Genomic DNA, 17,339 nt, shown 5'->3' on the forward strand with positions numbered 1-17,339 from the left:
TTCCCTTGTCGGCAGGTTTCCGTTCTCCCTGGGAGATTTTCTCCTTGGGCCCAGATCCCTTTGCACCGGTTTGCTCTGAGAAGGGACAGTGGGCCCCTGAGTGATCACTTAAAGCACAGGGAGGAATCACAGGTCTGGGGTATCTCTTCTGGCACCTGTCCAATAGTTTGTTTCTCCCTTAACCCCCAACCCCCTTCCCCTTTCTCTGCCCTCTGCACAAACCCTCTAAGTGTATTGGAACAAAACTGTGGCCACTTCAGCCTTGCAGCTTGAAGTTTTGAAAATCCTGCTCCAGAGACGGTGCTTGAGCTAAGGAGAATCTGTTCTCATTATAAGGCTCATGATGCACAGTGGGGAAGTTGCAATTCCATCCAGTAGAGGGCAGTGGTGTTTAGACTCCCAGTTGGCGGAGGCTTGAATCTTGGGACGCAAAGTGTGTCAAAGAACCCGAAGTAAGGGGGCCCAAAAACTATTAATGCAGGAAACGGAAAATTCTGGCGATGTTCGTTGCTTTAATGTAAATAACTTCCTGTAGCCTCAGTTTCATGAGTCGTTTTTGTTTTGGACGTAGATCCCTTTCAACACTGAAAGTGAAGGCTCAGCAAACTTATGGGGATCTTTGGGACTGAAATGTGACAATTCCTCAACATACGGACTATTTGAGAGGTCTGCCTGCACCCATGAGCTCTGTGCTTTAGAATGTGAGCTACGGAAGTCCCTTGGAGAGGAGGCGGATTTACCCGCTGAGTTGTTGGTTGGGCTTTATAGTAAGGGCCCATTATAAGTTTATAAAGGGCTAATAAATGATTGATAGAGGGGTTAATATACAATAAGTCCAACAGGTCAATAAGCTGCTTATGACCATCTAGACTACATGCTACAAGAACTAGATAAGTTCCCGGAGGATAGATCCATCAATGGCTATTAGCCAGGATGGGTAGGGATGATGTCCCTAGCCTCTGTTAGCCAGAAGCTGGGAATGGGCGACAGGGGATGGATCACTTGATGATTCCCTCTGGGGCACTGGGCACTGTCGGAGGACAGGATACTGGGCTAGATGGACCTTTGGTCTGACCCAGTAGGGCCATTCTTATGTAGACGCCTATTATACAACCTATCAATTAGTTGGTTTGTTAACCTGTTTGTAAACTCTAACTGGAACCTTAATATAAGTGTGGCCAAATCCTCGTCAATCTGCTATCCACCCGCAGGCCATTCAGGCCTAGATGCCGCTCTCAGGGCAGCTTGGCCAGCGTGAGAGATTGCCAGGAGAGGCTATTAGCAATGTAGCACTCTGAGGATAGAGAGCGGCTGAAAAGGGGACGTTGGAAATGTGCGTTCCTTTGTTGGTCACTGTCAAGATGTTGAGAGCGCAGGTGCTCCTTCCCAACACAGCTCTGCTGTTAGTCTTGCCTGCTAGAGTCGTCCATGTGCGTCTGGTTCTTTGGGCTGGAGAGAGAAGGGTTTTTTTTCCTTCTTGGGAAAAGCCTTTGCATCCCTGCTGCTTGGAGGGGAGAACAATTCCATTACGGTGAGATAGAGAAGATATCAGAGTCTCTTGCAGGGGTGGAGTGGGGGAAGCAAGGTCATGTGGTGTGATTGGCCATGCGGGGCCAATGCTGAGGATTCTGACTGGCCGCCCAGATGTCAGTACCGAAGGATTGTGCTTCATTTCGGAAAACAGCCTTGCCCATGTCTGGTAACGCAAGTGTTTCAGATCAGAGACCCCAGGGGAAGGGCCCCCAAGTGGATCTCCAAGCCAGCATCAGCCAAGGTGACCATGCAACCAGGAGTTCCCGTCATGCCAAAGAACCATATTGTGCCACCTCGGATTTTAAAAATGATGTCAAGACCTTAATGCCACTCCCCAGCTGAGCTCCAGTAAGGCCGGAGCAATGTGCTGTGGTGACTCTGTGCGGCTGATGCCTTGGGGTTTTTTGTCTGAGTCACAGGAATAAGGATTCTGTTGAAAGACGAGGCAGGAGTGAAATAATCCATCCAGCAGTGGGGCTGAGTCATAGAATCATAGAATATCAGGGTTGGAAGGGACCCCAGAAGGTCATCTAGTCCAACCCCCTGCTCGAAGCAGGACCAATTCCCAGTTAAATCATCCCAGCCAGGGCTTTGTCAAGCCTGACCTTAAAAACCTCTAAGGAAGGAGATTCCACCACCTCCCTAGGTAACGCATTCCAGTGTTTCACCACCCTCTTAGTGAAAAAGTTTTTCCTAATATCCAATCTAAACCTCCTCCACTGCAACTTGAGACCATTACTCCTCGTTCTGTCATCAGCTACCATTGAGAACAGTTTAGAGCCATCCTCTTTGGAACCCCCTTTCAGGTAGTTGAAAGCAGCTATCAAATCCCCCCTCATTCTTCTCTTCTGCAGGCTAAACAATCCCAGCTCCCTCAGCCTCTCCTCATAACTCATGTGTTCTAGACCCCTAATCATTTTTGTTGCCCTTCGCTGGACTCTCTCCAATTTATCCACATCCTTCTTGTAGTGTGGGGCCCAAAACTGGACACAGTACTCCAGATGAGGCCTCACCAATGTCGAATAGAGGGGAACGATCACGTCCCTCGATCTGCTCGCTATGCCCCTACTTATACATCCCAAAATGCCATTGGCCTTCTTGGCAACAAGGGCACACTGCTGACTCATATCCAGCTTCTCGTCCACTGTCACCCCTAGGTCCTTTTCTGCAGAACTGCTGCCTAGCCATTCGGTCCCTAGTCTGTAGCGGTGCATAGTCTCTATGTCCGATAGAATTTGGCCATGTCTAAGGCCTTATCTCTGGTGGCCCAGCGAGTTCAAGTACAGTTCCAGATGTGTGGGACAGAGCTTGAGGCAGGATGGCCAAGTGGAGAAGGGACTTGACTGGGAATCAGGAGACCTGGGTTCTACTCTACTAATCTGCTTTTGTGATCTTGGGTAAGTCCCTTCCCTTCTCTGTGCCTGTCTCTCTGTCCTGTGTTCAGATGGCATGTTCTCTGAGGGTATGTCTGCACTACCCCGGGCTCTGACTCTGGTTTGAGATCGAGCCCTCTTCTGTCCACACACAAATCAGTCTGGCTCAGGGTGGGGTCCTAGGACCCTGCTAAAAGGGGTGGGTCGGAGCCAGAGTCCCACTGTCCCTGAGGTCCAATCCCTGTTACTTTGCAATGTGGACGCAGCTCAAGCTGCGGCCCCAAGTCAGAAGGTCTGCATAGTGCAATACGGATGCGTTAGCACGGCTGCGAGACTCAGGTTTACAATGCAGTGTGAACCCTCAAACATGGCTTGGAAACCCCACGCCCCGCAACCTAGACTCTGTGTGCCGTGTAGACCTACTCTGGAAGGCAGTGGCTGTACACGCCCCGGCTGAGACTGGGGCTCTGTTGCACCTGTGGATGCTAGTGCTATATAACTAACAGACTGCAGTGCAGCTCGTCTGGCCACTCCCAAGTCGCAGGTTTTGCAGGAACAGGAACTTGCCCGGGGCTTGGGGTGGGCACGGAGCACACGCAGGTGCAGCATTGGAGGGGTGCTGGGGCGTGCAGCCACATGGGGGGTAGAGGTCCAGGGGAAGAGTACGACAGCCTTGCATCTCCACCCTCCCAATTCCTCCCACGCGCTGGGGGGATTAGAGATAGGGTTGCCATCCGTCAGGTTTTCACCTGGACAGTCCAGGTTTCAGCTTGTGTCCAGGTGCCATTTAACAAGCCCCGATGTCCGTTTTTTTAAATCTTGGGGGGCAGAGACGGGGCCTTGGGGGGGCAGAGGTGGCAACCCTAGAGAAGAAGGTTGAATAAGCCTGTACCGGCTTTTGTGACGTGCGCTAGAGTAGGGGCAGGCAAATGGCCACCGGCTGACCCGGGAGATGTCCCCTCCAGCTGGCCTAGAACCCACTCTGCGGGCCGTGCTGTAACTGCAGCTGGTTACGGAAGGAAAGGTCCAAACTGGCCGCTGTTCTCTGGTGCCCTTTGGCCAGCCGGGGGCTCGTTCTTCTCTGGAATCTCTTGGGCTCGGGAGTCCAAGCCTTTTCCTTCAGCGTGCAAGCCATTGACGTAGGAACGCACCCGCCTGAGCTGCCAAGCCTCGGAGCTGTCGAACAGGCTCTGCCAGCCAGGGAAGCCCGGGTGTGAGCCAGGGCCCGGTCCAGATGTGTGAGTGTCGGTGCCTGGACATGTCTTTTCTGGGTGGTGCTTGCTGTGTGCCGTGCAGCACGCCCCCACCACTCCAAGGAGGAGCCTCGGCGGGCGAGAGCTGCGGAGCCGAGAGCAGAGCGGGGGCCCAGCTGCACCATGGTGTCGCAGCGCCGCGGCGGGGAGCGTATGGTAAGACCCGAACTCGCTGTGCTTCAGCCCTGGGGGCACCCTGGAGGCATGACAGCCTCTAGGAAACAGACACAGGCGTCCCCAGGGTTAGGGTTCAGCCCCCACAGAGCAGCTCCGTTCAGGTTCCTGTGGAAGCTGCATGTCGGATGCTGGCTTGAGGGCTGCCTTGCCTTGTCATGCTGGCCTGGCTAGGTGTGGGCACTATTGCCATGAAAGGGTCAAGGGGACCTGGGCATGGTCCTGTTTCTAATCAGACCCCACCTCTAAATGTTGTGTGTGAAGGAGGGAAATTTAAAAATGGATGTGAGGCAGTGTGGCCTAGTGGATAGCGTGCTGACCTGCTGGGTGGCCTTGGGTTAGTCACATGACTCTTGTGCCACAGTTTCCCTATCTGTAAAATGGGCGTGATACTGACCTTTGAGATCTCATGAGCACTACATCAAAGACTATTTGTGGAAGAAAATCTAAATTTTGCCAGCAGGCAGGGTGCTCCAGGGATGATCCTCCCCTGAGGCTTTTATGCAACATGGGAGATGTCCCCGCCCAGCACTCTTCCTCCCTGTCACCCCCAACGCTTTTGTCTTGACATCAGGGTCATGCGTAGCATTTTATAGCACTTTACAGTGATTTTCTTTAACCATATAGAGACACTATCTCATTAAACCTCCCAGCCTCCCTGGTAGGCAGTGGTGGTCCCACTTTGGGGATGGGGAAACTGAGGCACAGGCAAAGTGACTTGCTCTAGATCAGTGGCGGAGCTAGGATTAGAACTGGGGGCCTCCTGACTGCAGCCCTAGACCCATTCTGTCCACGCCGCTTTGCTCAGGAGTTGCCCCTTTTCCCCCTGCCCCGTGTTCTGGGTGGGATGAGGCTCAGTGGCTCGGTTACGACTCTGGAGGGAGGGGGATGGCTGAGTGTCTGTGTGCCAGGGTAGTGCTGACTTGACCTTTGGGGCCCCGGTGCCCTGCTCCTCCCAAAGAAACTAGGGAAATAAAATCAGAGTAAAGCGAATGTGTTTAGGGCGGCCACTCACGCCTTCCCGGACTCCTGGCCGTTCTGTGCCTCTGGGAGCCACCTCGCACGCGAGGTCATGCCATGCAGAGCGCGCCGCTCCGCCCCCACCGGCGTGACCTTGTACGCACTGGGCAGGCAAGGCCACGCTGGAGCAGCGCACGCCGCAAAACGGTGACCCATGGGTGGGATGAAAAGCGCCTCTGGTTTTGTTTCAGTGCCAGCCGGGGAACAAAGATTTTAAAAACAGGCCTGTCCGGCTTCAAACCGCATGAAGGGCCTGCCCGCTGCCCGTCTGTCAGCGTTCGGACTCACCCGGCGGCGCCTCCTGCTGGTCGTCCTCAGGAATTAGCTCGATTTCTGGCCAGAGCGCCCTCCGCAGGCCAGTGATCCGCCTTACCACTGGCCCCCGGTCCCTCCCAGGGCCTGGTGCCCCTGCCTTGGGTGCTGCCCCCTTGGCAGTACGCCCACTCCCTGGGTCTCCCCACCCCGGGGAACCCTCACCCGCTATCGCCACATCGCCTCAGTCGTGGCTACTGGCGGTCACCGTGCCCTGGGGCGGACTGCAGTGTAAAAGCCAATCATCACAGGCAAGAAGGGGTTTGGACTGGCTGCCTTTACCCACCCTCAGGCTGCCCCTCTGCAACCCCAATACCTATATGGGCCTGGGACGTTGCTGGCCTAGGGCTTCCCTTTCCCTAGCCCTGCCTCACTCTAGGTCCCCGGGTGAGTTCCCCCACAGCCAGGCCTGTCTTTTTCCAGCCAGAGACTCTGCCTGAGTTTCAGGCTCCCAATCTTTACAAGGGCCAGCTGGGCCCTAACTGGGGCGTGGCCCAGCTGTGGCTACTTCCTGAATCAGCCCAGCTTCTAGCCCACAGCCCCAGCCTGCTCCAAGGGCTGGCTTTCCAGCCCTGCAGGGCAAGAGCGGGTGACCACCCCGCTACACCATCCGTCTGTCCTCCCCGCCGCTACACCGTGCTGGCAGTTGTTACTCCAGGCCTGCCCTCGACCACCAGACGCAGCGGTTAGGGTGCGCTAGCTTGTCCCGTCTACACTGAAGGAGGCCAGACACGGATGCAACCATGTCCTCTTCCAGGGGCCAACCAGAACATCCAGCCTAGAGCGGCCTCTCGGGAAGGGGGCGATGGCTGGGCCTTTCCAACCTGTTGCTGAAGTCGGTGCCAGCTTCTTCACTCTGCTGCTCAGCTGGCGAAGCCCCCAACCCTTGTTGTGAGGGGGGGGACTAAAAAGAAGTCCACAGCTGCTGTTAGCCGCTGTCCTTAGGTGTACCGGAGGCTGCCGCTCCCCCTGCGGTAGGAGTCCTTAACAAATCTGCTCGGACAGGGAGCAGGCTTTTTTTGTAGCCTGTCCCCTGTAGCAGGTCGTCTTTCCACCTCTCTCAACTTGAGGGAGAAGGAGACTGAGATACAAACCCCTCTGGGGATTTCAGGGTTAATTCAGCCATTGCCTGAGTCTGACCAGTCACTGTTGGCGCTGAATTTTATATACAGGGAGTGCGCCTGCTGCTGGGGAGGAGCTAAAACTGGGGTTGGCCAAAGGCAGCCAGTGGGTCGGGGTAGCCGGGGGGGTTATGGAGAATGCAAGTCCTAGGATTTGATAACTCCATCTGGATCTGAATGTATTGAAGAGGTGGGTGGAATGGATCCATGTTCTTGAAGTTCAAGGACACAAGGGACCTGTACGATCATCTAGTGAGCCTGAGCTCCTGGATGACACAGGCCAGAAAATCTCACCCAGGGCTTCCTGCCTAGAGGTTGGTAGCTCGTGTTTGAACGAGACTAGATCTTTTTAAATAGCTGTGTGCGAATCGGGTCGGGCCCCTTGGTAGGCAAGGCGCCAGTGAAGCCCTGTGCTGTGCCAAGCTGTAAGGGGGAGACATGATTTCTGTGCTTTGGAAGATTGTGGCGTGGGAGAGAGCGTTTGTTTTGGTAAAGGGGGTCTTCTTGAAAGACGGTGCACTCCAAATATAGATACTGTCGGACACTGTGGCCCTGACCCTAATGCTAAGAGAGCAATAATGTCTGCTTCGATGCTGAGAATGAACACACACCTGGTCAGCGGCGCCCCTCGTTTATCCTGCACACGGAAAGAGCCTCTAAGAAACCGGGGCTTAATGTAGAACTTAAAACATACTCCAGATCTTCACCCTGGCCTGGAGACTTAGTCAAAGGATGGAAGGCCAGGGCCTCATCTAGCGCCAATTTCAATAGCTCCCTGAAGGCCAGCACCTACACTGAAATTCTGGAACCACTGAAGCTAACAAAATGGGCTAGTCTGTGTTCTAAGAAGTACAGAGCCATTCTGCAGCTAATGATGCTAACAGCAAAGTTGTTTCACTTTTGACCCGTGATGGGATTTGACCCGGTTCTCCCAAGGTAACATCCTGCTGCCCCTTCTCCTGCAGTTTGTCTCGACTCTAGAGCATTTGGTCCTGTTCTCACTCCAGCTGAGTACCAAGGGCGGCATTAGGATAAAGCACAGATGTTTGTGTAATGTCCAGAGCAGTAGTTAGGTCAAGGACCACTAACTTTAGACAGACCCACTGCACTGCAAGCTGTCTAGCCTTGTTTGATTTTTTTTAAGCACTATAATAACTAATATCTAGCTCTTACCTGTTGCTTTTTACCCAGAGACCTAAAAGAGCTTTCCAAAGGTTGGTATCCCTATCTCCATTTTACAGATGGGGAAACTGAGGCAAGTGACTTGCCCAGGGAGGGGAGAGGTCAAACCAGAAACTCAGGTATCCTGTGCCCCAGTGCTGTATCCACTAGTCACACTGCATCCCATGGATTCCCTTTTCCGTTTTGCCTGTAAATCAGACTGAAATGTTAAAAGTCCGTCCATGACCACGCTGACTATCACAGGCAGTTGATCACTCCCCTGCTATGGGCTCCCCCAACCCGTGTCTGGCTCTGTCTAGAATCGCGGCTGTCTTGCAGGCTGAATGAGCTGCGTAGGACGGGTTAAACACCTGAATTCAAACCAACTCCGCCAAAACACAAACGACTGAGCCAGGCAGCAAAAGGATTATCTGAATGGGAGCCAAGAACCGAAGTTCTGTCGGAGCTGGGAGCAATCTGTGCCGTGGATGAGAAGGCTGAGAAGCAGATGACTCAGCCTTCATATCCTGCCTTGTCAAGATGATTGCATTTGAATACAGGTGGACAGCTTCTCTTTCTTTGCCACCCTCCTTCCCTTTCCAGGAAACACGCACCCGTTCATTGCCGCACCTGTCACCCTGTGATTCATCCTGGCCAAGGGAATCCTGGTGCGGTTTATCAAGGAAGCAGTCACTGCAGCTGCTCGCTGGCTATTAGTCACTATTTAGAAGTCCAGGCTCCGATCCCTCAGCTGTTTAAGAATCCTCCTGCGTCCTCATGCAAACAGGGCAGGAGACGTGGCTTGGCAGTCAGGGCTAAAGCCTTGCCTATCCACCTTCTGCATTGTCAATCCCCCAGCACCGCTGTGAGGGTCTGTCCTCACTGCAGTGAGGCCAGGCTGTCACCCACCTAGCCCTCCTCCTGTCTGCACACAAACCTCCCATGTGAATCTGGTGCTTTCAACCTGGGCTCGCTGGCCCAGCAGGGTTAGAGCCCAGGTGCCGCTTTGCAGTGTGGACGCAGGTGAAATCTCTGTGGGTGGGGGGGTTGATAGTCCTCCAAAGCCTTCCCCCAGTGTGCCCAGAAGGACAGATGAGGTCTCCCACAAATCATTGGGTGAGCGACTTAGCTTAGTGCAGCATAAAGAACCATGGGATATGCCCCAGAAATGCTAGCGAGAGAGACAGAGCCTGGCACCAGTGAGGATTTGATACCGCACGGAGGGCTTTGCAGTGGGGCTGCTCATGCCCAGGCTAGACTGGCCCGCGTGCCAATCAGCTGGGCTAGCTCTGCTGTGAAGACTCACCCTAGGGGAGAGTGAGAGTCCCTTCCAGTTGCATCTACTTCAATGGAAGTTCTTATTTAATATTTATATTGGGGTAGCACTGGGTCAGGCCCCTGTTCTGCTAGGCGCTTTACAAATGCCCTGCCCCAAAAAGCTTGCTGCTTGAGCTTCACGGAGGGATTGAGATCTAGTGGCAAGAGCAAGTGGGACTGGCTGTCATTCTGATTCTACCACTTACCATGCAACCTTGGCCAAGTCTAACCTCTGCATCAGTTTCTCCATCTGTAGAATGAGGGTGATTAAGACCTGCTTCATACTTAAATGTCACAGCATCCGGTATATAGAACATAGAAATGTAGTTTTCCAAAGGTCTCAAGACGTTAATTTAACCAGCTGCTTTTATATTTGATGGCATTCAAGTACCTTTACGTTGTACAAATGGCTCATGGCATTTTATGACTCTGACAAGCAGTGTCGATTTAAAAGTAAAACAGGGTTGGTGTATTCTGGTTGCAGACTCTGCCTGGGATCTGAAAGTCAAGCTGGGCTCCTTCTGGCAAGCACAACACCCAGCAAGAAGGAATCAGTGACTGGAATTAACACTCCACTCCGTGCATGAGGTGGATTAGAACCCAGCTCTCTCTCCTTTTATGCCTAACAGCCATAAAAATGTTTTGCTGTCTAGAACTGGCAGACGCTCCTTCGCTGGCCGCAAAGGAGACCTTTGTATTTGGTCCCTTTTTTGACTGTAAGCGCGTTCCAGTGAAGCGTGATGTCTTTAAAATTGGCTTAGCCACTGGCTCTTCTGTATAATCAATTGTCATGCTTCAGGGCATCAAGCAATTGTCACAGCGGTCAGGCAGGCTTGCGGCAGCATTGCATAGCTGGCCAGGTGTGTTGTGGGGTTTATTCACATCAGGTGTTGGTCACTGTAGGAGGCTGCTTGACTGATCCAAATCTGGTACAGCGAATCCTGTGTGATAAAATAGTGCCAGGTAACCCCCTGGTGACACTGTTGTTGCTCTGAGTGCCAGTCCTGGGAGGGCCTCAGCACCCTCCCTTCCTATTGACTTGAATTCTGTATCCTATTGCCCGATTACTGCAAGGTGCATTCTAAAGAGGTGTCCAACAGGCTCATTCTAAGGCCCGCGTTAGGGTCCTAGGAGCTCCCTCCCCTTCTAGAATCCCACCCATCATTATGGCTTTTCCGGCTCCACTGGGGCTGTTACCAGGGAATTGGATGGAGGATAATCTTCCCTCCAGCTTCCCCACCGTTGCCAAACTGCAGGGTGTGAGCCGCCTGCTGGTAAGCTGTGCCCTGGGCAGGCACTCCCAGGGCAGGTTGATTGAACCACCTCTTCTTGCCCAATATCCTGAGCAGAAAGGGATTGCAAAACCCTCACTGCAGAGCGGGAAGCTTTCAGGGCCCTCTGCAAATTCTTCCTCCCGTTGTTGGCTTGGGGCTGTTGGCTTGTCACTCGTTTCCTTTTCTCCTGCCAGCTGGTTATTCAGGGTTGTTCTGGCTATGCATGGAGAGATGCAGGGGCCACTGCTGCCACAAACAGGGGAGCAGTTGGGGCAGCTTGGGAACCTTCCCCTGCACTGAGAAGGACCTGAGATCGGAACCATCCTGTGCACTGAAGATCCCTAAACTTTGGGAATGGTTGGCAAAAGGGTTGGGCTCACCTCTAGTGCAGAGATTCATAGATTATAAAGGCAAAAGGGACGCCTGGGATCACCTGACCTGTACAGCACCGGCCGTGGGACTTCCCTGAATTAATTCCTGTTTGAACCAGAACCAAGCTTTCAGAAAAACAGCCAGCCTTGATGTAAAAATTGCCAGAGCTGGAGGATTCACCACAACCCTCAGGCAGCTGTTCCAGTCAACTAGACACGGGCTTAATGTCTCTGCGGAACGCCAGTTCTGAGTTCAAGATCATGTTCTCCTTGAAGGTGGAATTCAGCACCTCTAGAAGACGATCAAATACAAATGGAGGGTGGAGGTGGGCAGAAGAGAAACAGAAGGCACGGGAAAGATCAGACTACCTTAACCTGGGCACTGCCAAACTGAGGTTCCTCCAGTGGATCTATGTCCACCTCCTCCAGCCCCTGACAAAGCAGTAAGTGGGTGCGTGGTGAACTGTTTGTACTTCCCCCTCTTTTCTCACTGTGCTGCCCTGGTGTGTGAGTTGCACCCGCATGAGTTCCTTCGTGCTCACTGAGATTCAGAGGCTGAACTTTGTGGTGCGATGTGCACGTGTGAGAGTTACATGTGGCTCTGTATATAGGAGCCCTACGGTTGGTGTAACCTGCTGGAAGAAGGTAGAAAAGTCCTATCAAAAACGTTAACCTTTCTAGGGCGTCCTTTCTGACCCCGCTGTAGAATTCAGTAGGGAATTCTATCCCTGGTGTGTTAGAAGCCTATCGGATGACTCTAGCCTATTTAAAAAACAATCGTTCTGTAGGCTTTTAGTGTAAATGGCGTCATTCCCCCTTACCTTGGTTCCACAGGTCACACCATCTGGGACTCCCCGCTGCATTTGGTCCACCTTCTGCGTTCCCATCACCAATGGGAACCTGGCATCTTTCGCTCCTGGAGTCTCCTGGCTGAATTTTAGTGCATAGGAAGTAGTTTGATGCACTTGCCAAGTGTCACCTGGCTGTGAATCCTTCCCTGACACGTTACTACGTTTGGGGCCTGGTTCTCGTCTTGCCACCGGTGTATATCGCACGCTGGCGAGCCTACCCTTAGTCTCCGAACGCAGGCTTGTCCAGAAGGGGTTCCCATGGCTGGCAGCCTACAAGTGGGGCCAGGAGGCCCTAGGGGCCTGTTTCTGGTTAGTTTGGGATAGCACTGTACCGGAGGAGAGCGTAGGAAGGGAAGGTGCGGTGGCTGAGGATTAAGCGGAGCTGGCTGAGCCTCCACCGTAGACCAGCAGAAGGGGCTGCAGCTCAGGAGTGAGGTTCGTGGGTAGAACTGGCGGCATGGGAAAGCCCAGGCCTGGGAACAGCAAGAGTTCCTGGGGCCCCGGCTTGAGGTTCGCACAGCAGAGCTGTGGTGGGGGGGATACAGCACTGCTCCAGTAGGGGGCGCTGCAGGGCAGGAGCCAGGGCTGCTGATGTGCTGATTGGGAGGTGTGGGGTTGTGATGCTCCGGATGCCCTCTGGGGGAGCTTGTGTGGACTCAGTGAACCCGAAGTGAAGGGCCTCCCGTCCCTGGAGTCGCTCCATCAAGGTTGGCAGAGCTGGCCCCCGGGATGGACCTGCCCCAGTAGCCTTAGAGATGTGGCTGGGAAGGGACAAGCTGATGCTGCTCTGAGACCCACCAGTGTCCCCTTCTCGGGGCTGCCAAGCAGGCCAGGGTCTTGGCTGGTGCTGGGTGCCCCTTTGGTGCTGAGTGAGGGTTAGAAGCAAGTGCCTCTTGGAGACCCAGCCTGTCCCCCGGCCGGTGTGGCTCTGCGGGAGGAAGTGTCGCTGATGTTTCTAATGACTTGGCATTTCCTGACTCTCTCTTTACACAACGCTTTTTTTTTTTAAAGTCACTTTCTTGTTTTGCTGCTTTCCGCGCTCACGTTCTCCCTCCCCCGCCCCTTCCCGGAGCGTCGCCGACCTTCGCTGGGGCCGCACACGCTGCCAGCGGCTCTGCTCTCGGCACGTCGCCTGCATGCTAGATTTGGCTTAGCCCTTGGCTGATGATGGAGCTGCCAGGCTGTCAGATGGGATCTCCGGCCGTTGCCTGCCAGGTAACACCTGCACACTGTCTTTCAGGTAGCTGTGGCCCCAGCTTGGATGGCATGCAGGTGGTAGCCCGCTGCCTTGCGTCGGGGGGTTAGTCTGTGCAGGCTAGGTGGGCGTCTGCCTCTGATCTAGCGCTTGCAGATGTTTGAGACGTTACAGGAAACAAGCTCTGTGTTTGGGGTGTGAAAAACAAGCTAGTAAATACAACTTCCACTTGCTGTCTCCGCAGTGCTGGGCAAGTTGATCGATCGCTTGTAGCAGGAGGGAGGCTAGCACGTGTCACGTGTGTGAGAGCTTTTACCGGTCCAGTCTTTGGGCCTGATCCAGCCAGGTGCTGGGCACTCCCTTTGAGAGTGCTGTGCCCCTGGCAGGATCAGGCCCTTTTGAGGACAGCGTCTCTTACACCTGCCGGTCCTGCTAGGCTGTCCCGGGGAGAGGAGCCCTGTCATTTGGAGCTAGCCTGGGATCCTGGCATCTCTTCCTGTGGCGAGCAGCGAGTGTATGAAGAGGTGCTGTGATAGGAAGGAGGATAGACCAGGCATTTGAGGAATATCTAAAGCGTGTATCCAATCGCCTCTTTGCCTTCCTGGGAAAGCCCTGTAGACTCTTACAGGGAGCACTCTGAAAAGCTGTCGGTTGAAACAGAGTGAAATCCTTGCTCTAGGGACTTTCGCCACCCTAAAGTCACCTTCCTTTCGCCACCTTCCTTTGGGAAGGAATTGGGGCGTGGAATCTCCATTTGCTTTCCTGGCAAAGGTTACTTGCGATGGGAGGTGTTGGGAACCTTGGGTGCTACTGAAGCTTAACTAAAGCACTTCTTGCTCCTGGTGTGCTCGGTGGGCAGGAGACAGAGGGACTAAAGACCTGCTTCCTGGCTTCCGGGACACCAGGATTTAGATGGGAGCTAAGGCCCAGCCCATTGGTCTGCCTGCTGCGAACTCCACCCACCCAGACTGGGCATGAAAGCCCCGGCAGGTCTCCTCGCCCCAGAGCTGTGTCAGGAGAGAAGCTGCTACCTCTGCCTGCAATGACTCTGCCTTATCGGCCTATCTCTTCTATAGAACTATGGTGAGTTGAGACAGAAAGAGCGATGGACCGATAGGCAAACTGTTCTCAGGGGAAGAGGCTTAACTGTGGAGCATCCAGAGGAAATCGGGCTGATCTGGCATCAGATGGCTTTCAAGGCAGCCTGCCACTCAAAGGAGGAGGGAGACCTACACACACATCCTGCGGTGGGGGGCAGAGCTTCTACTAGCGGGGAAAGGAAAAGGGCAGACGATTCTGGGAAGCACTTAGATACCAGGGTGATGGGCACTAGAAGGATGCAGCAGCAAGGGAGTGCAGAAGAAATGGAGGAATGGTCTCTCTGGCCCCCTGGTTTCAGGTGTCCGTCTGTCCCATGGAATGGCTCTTGGGAGAAAGGCTGGACTGCAAAGGGGCTGGTGCGTATGCTGCTGGCTGCTGGTTGTGATTGGCTTCCCTGAATGTGCATGTCTGTCTCTGGATTCTGGCATTAGGTGGGGGGTTCCTGGCTTAGCATGTGGGGCTGAATGTACCATTGCAGCTGGCTAACCCAAGCTGCAGGGCCCATTCTCTGCCCTGCCCTGTGCCGTTATGGCACGAAGGACGCAGAACCCTGCTTGGGGATTTCCCCCAGGGCCTGTGTGGTGTGGTCGGGGAGGGGGAGTGGCTGGTGCACACTGAGCTCTGGCGCTCTCTAGCTGGCACATGGTCCCTTGGGCCCACAGCCAGCTGGCATGAGTTAGAGCAGCCCACTGGCTGGGCCGGGGCTGCCCTCCACACTGAGCCGGGGGGAGCAGCCTCGAGCGGCACTGCAGAGCCTTGCGGGCCGTATGCCGGTCCACGGGCATTGCACTGTGACCCTGGCTTTACAGGCTCCCAGCGTAACCTGTGTTAAGCCAGTGTGGGTCCTTGTCCCGCTAGTCACTGGACCACACAGAAGTGATTTGAATCGGCCACGGCCTCTGAGCCAGCACGTCTGGTCCTTCCACTCATGCAGTCAGTGGTTCTGGGTTCGGTCCTTGCAGGTGACCCCCGGATTGTCGGGAGAGGACCGATTCCTTCTCCTGCACCCCTGGCCTAACCTGATTGTTCAGTCCCTTTCTTTTGGCTTGTTTGCATGGCAGAGAATAGCGTGGGTCTTTCCTCCCCTCCACCAATAGTGACCTGTGTGACCTTACAGGCAGCTTGTCTGATAAGGAAGCAGGGGAAGGACTTCTGGTCTCTTAGAATGGGCTCTGATTGCTGGAACTGGCTACTCTGCCAGCTTGCACTTTGTTTGTGGCTTTTTGTAAAGCACCAGCTCCTGGAATCCTGGGATTATGCAGCAATCTCCGCTTCTGGGAAAAGTTTCCAGCCTTCGTGGTTGCAGTGTGACCTAAAGGCTCAGGAACTACCAGGCAAAGAAGAAGAACCCAAAAGGTATTAAAAAACCTCAGGAGAGACAAAGTGGGTGAGATAATCTCTTTTGTTGGACCAGCTTCTGTTTGGTGAGAGGGAGAAGCTTTCGAGCTTACTCAATGTCAGAGCTGAATACAAGATCGAACATATTCTAAGGTCCATTCACACTGAGTGGTCCCTTACAATATATGTGCCAACTACTTATGCTGAACGATCTATTTGGTCTTGTATTTAGCTGTGACACCCTACGTTTCCTGGACTTGAAGAAGAGCTCTGTGTAGCTCGAAAGCTTGTCTCTCTCTGTCTCACCCACAGAATAAAAGCTTGTCTCGAAAGCTTGTGTGTTTCACCCAATAAAAGAGATGACCTGGCCCACCTTTTCTCTCTCGCCTTGTTTCCTGGCATTCAGTGGGAGACGGTCACCAAGGTGATGGCACAAAGCCTCTCTGACTTCCCTGGACTGTGGTCTCTGCTTTCCCCTTTGGATGGTCAGCTGGTCTCCGGCGTGGTTTGTGATGCAGTACCCTGCAGTGGAATCTGTACTGGCTGTCCTTCGGGAGTTTTGCATGGATGTCTAGAAGTATCTTCCCCGCCCTCGAACAGGGGGCGTGAGTGGGACAATCCTATGAGGATTTTAAGATCATATCACCTTATGGTGGAACCTGAGTTTGCTGCTCCGTTACTGCTTATGTTCTGAGTTGGAGTGAGTTTAATAAACCTTTTATACAGTACCGGTCTGTAAACGTACGTGGTGTTTTACAGAGCATAGATGAGATGTGCAACCTGCCCCGTGGAGCTTGACATCTGGCTAAGACAAACCCAGCATGCAGGAGAAGGGGTACAGGACTCAGCCTGCTTCACTTGCATGCTGTCTGTGCTGCTGAAAGGACGCGGGTTACAAAAGGCAGAGGGCTACCATCTCGTTTTGGGGCTGCTGAGGGCAAAAGGCTATTCAAAAACGTCTGTGTAGTAATAACTGCATTGCACAACTTGTGTGTCATCTGTTTTGAAATCTAGCCTCACGTTCTACGAACTCCGGGCCGCAGCGCTGCTGAGCTGCAGCCCTCTCTGGGGTGAGGGACAGCGACCAACCAGTGCGGGTGTGACACCTCTCTGAGGAGGAGAGGGGAAATTTTAGCCCAGGCTACTGGAGGAAAACTTCTCTGTCAAGCAGACAGGGCCCCTGGAGGGTCAGATCAGTGAGGTGCCCGGTGAAGCTCCTGGAGCTCAGTGCGCATCTCAGAACCGTGCAGGGCTGGGTCAGCCTGGCTGAGAGTGGATAGTGGGGATCCAAGACCTGCTGGTGATTGGCTGCTGTGTAATAGGAAAGCTCCCCTCCCGGATGTGTGGCCTCCAAGGGGGTGTATCATAGGGGAGGGGACTGCGATGGGCTGCTGATCATGTGACTTGTCAGCCTATCCAGGCTTGGGTGCCCATCACTCTGGGCTGAGCCCCTTCAAGACAGGTCTCAGGTGGGGCCATTTAAATCATCTAGTCTAACCACTTGTGCATCACAGGCTGTTAAATTTCACCAGTATACCCCTATATTGAGCCCGAAGGCTCCAATTCATGTCAGTCCTTGGGAGACTAAACTCTCAGACAGAGAACAGGAGAGATGGTGGGACCACCGGTGCCCATGCAGTGGCAGGGAGCTGATGAGGTGAGATCTGCCCAGATGCACCTAGCAGGTGAGCTACACCCCATGCTTCAGAGAAGGGTAAAGGAAACCCCCAAGGTGTCTGTCAATTTACCTGGGGAGGCAATTCCTTCACACCCCCAAATCTGGCCATCAGTTTGACCCTGACCATGTGACCCTCTTCCATGTACATACGGAATGTGTAGAATTATCATGGATTCTGCAGCGCTATGTACCCTGCACACACTCATCGATGAAGCTTGAATCTGGAATTGCCTCTGTTTCTAACTTCCCCCGAAGCTTGTGGATATT

At 53.7% G+C, this 17,339-nt stretch overlaps 1 protein-coding gene across 1 annotated transcript in view; it reads left to right on the plus strand.

Moving 5' to 3' along the window:
* Window positions 1-17,339, plus strand: part of NBEAL2 (neurobeachin like 2) — a 173,507-nt gene that overhangs the window by 47,349 nt on the left and 108,819 nt on the right.

The sequence above is a fragment of the Lepidochelys kempii genome, chromosome 2 (genome assembly GCF_965140265.1).
Source record: "Lepidochelys kempii isolate rLepKem1 chromosome 2, rLepKem1.hap2, whole genome shotgun sequence".
NCBI lineage: Eukaryota > Metazoa > Chordata > Testudines > Cheloniidae > Lepidochelys > Lepidochelys kempii.